A 1,705-nucleotide genomic window follows, 5' to 3' on the forward strand; every position below is an offset into this window, starting at 1 on the left:
GTACACAGTGTTTGGCTTGCCATCTGGAAGGTGGTAGTGTGGTTATATAGGGCGACTGATGGTAGCCATCGTTCACAAAGTGCTGCTACAGTTCATTTTAACCATTTTTTAATATTTTGATTTGCGGCGTTTGTTCGTGCTAGCTGATCTGATGCCTATATCTAGATAATGTCTATATCTGCTTGAAACCCTTGAAAACGGACAAATTAATACGAAAAATATAGTTCTTCAACCTCAGTTTTTTACTCTTAACATTGACTATTTGTATGATCCCTGATTACAACTTCATTTTTGATCAGGGTTTCAAAAAATTTTGCATCGGTAGGAGAATTATGGTGATTTTTGTACATTCAACCACTTATCACTTTTCGATAAAAACAACGAATGGTGGACGGATTAAGTTTTCTTTTATTTGCCTATTTAATTCAGATTTTTATTCCGTGTATTTTGAAACAGAGGGAGTCAAAATGTTTCAATCTTTATTCGAGTTCTACATTTATTACAGGAAATAATACGAATAAAAACGAAACCGGACATTTCAGAAACCGGTTGTTTTGAGCTATTTTAACAGTCAGGTTAAAATGGCGTGAAAAATGCCGATCTAATCGAAAACCAGCGACACTCGCCAGCACGTGGCGACTCCTAGGAGGCGCAGTTATCATGGACCTATTGGCTTCTGCAACATTACGTGGCGGCCGCTTTCGTCGGCGACCAGTCCATCCGCTAGCCGATACTTCAGCCATCACGCAGCCCGTATCTGGCAATAAACGCCAGTGCACCAGCTGCGGAATGAGCTAGGGACAGCTGAAAGCAGTTTCTGTCCTTCCCGTGCTGAGACTTAGCCTCTCGACGTTCAACTTGCCTATTACTGTGTTATACTTGTAGGGATATGGTGTCTTTTCTTTCGGACGTGTCTGAAAGAACAGACACCATTGATGACTTGCAGCCGTCTAGAACGAAATTAGATTTATATATTAATACCTTCAGCTGCTGACCGACGTTGATATATATCATCAGGGACAGGTGAAAATGTGTGCCCCGACCGGGACTCGAACCCGGGATCTCCTGCTTACATGGCAGACGCTCTCTCCACCTGAGCCACGGAGGGCACAGAGGACAGTGCGACTGCAGAGACTTATCTCTGGCACGCCTCCTGTGAGACCCACTGTCTCACCTTATATGTCCACACACTACATTCGTAGTATTCCTATCCAACACACTCATTACTCGTGGAAGACATTCTTACCAAATCCCGTAAGAGTTCGGGTAATAGGTGTGCATCCGCACAGAAGAAGGTCATGGCCGGTATTCCCAGAACTATATACTTATATGGATATGCTGTCTGTTCTTTCAGACATGTTCGGCCATGACCTTCTTCTTCTGTGCGGATGCACACATATCACCCGAACTCTTACGGGACTTGGTAAGAATGTCTTCCACGAGTAATGAGTGTGTTGGGTAGGGACACTACGAATGTAGTATGTGGACATATAAGGTGAGAATGTGGGTCTCGCGGGAGGCTTGCGCGAGATAGTTCCTCTGCCCCTCTGCCCTCAGTGGCTCAGATGGACCGTTTATACCATGGATTTTGCCGGCACGGTAGCTCACCGTCTTCGGTCAGAGATCTGGATGGCCTCTGTAATAAAAAACTGAGAGAAAGCATCAACAACGAACTTGAATTGATGTCATGTGACGTCGGCAACGA

The 1,705-nt window shown here is 44.5% G+C and overlaps 1 non-coding gene across 1 annotated transcript; it reads right to left on the minus strand.

The window, feature by feature from the left end:
* Positions 1–1,034: 1,034 nt before the first annotated feature.
* Trnat-ugu (transfer RNA threonine (anticodon UGU)) lies at positions 1,035–1,109 on the minus strand. Its single transcript has one exon. It is a non-coding gene; the product is annotated as a tRNA-Thr (tRNA).
* Between the last annotated feature and the right edge of the window lie 596 nt (positions 1,110–1,705).

The sequence above is a fragment of the Schistocerca gregaria genome, chromosome 1 (genome assembly GCF_023897955.1).
Source record: "Schistocerca gregaria isolate iqSchGreg1 chromosome 1, iqSchGreg1.2, whole genome shotgun sequence".
Taxonomy (NCBI): domain Eukaryota; kingdom Metazoa; phylum Arthropoda; class Insecta; order Orthoptera; family Acrididae; genus Schistocerca; species Schistocerca gregaria.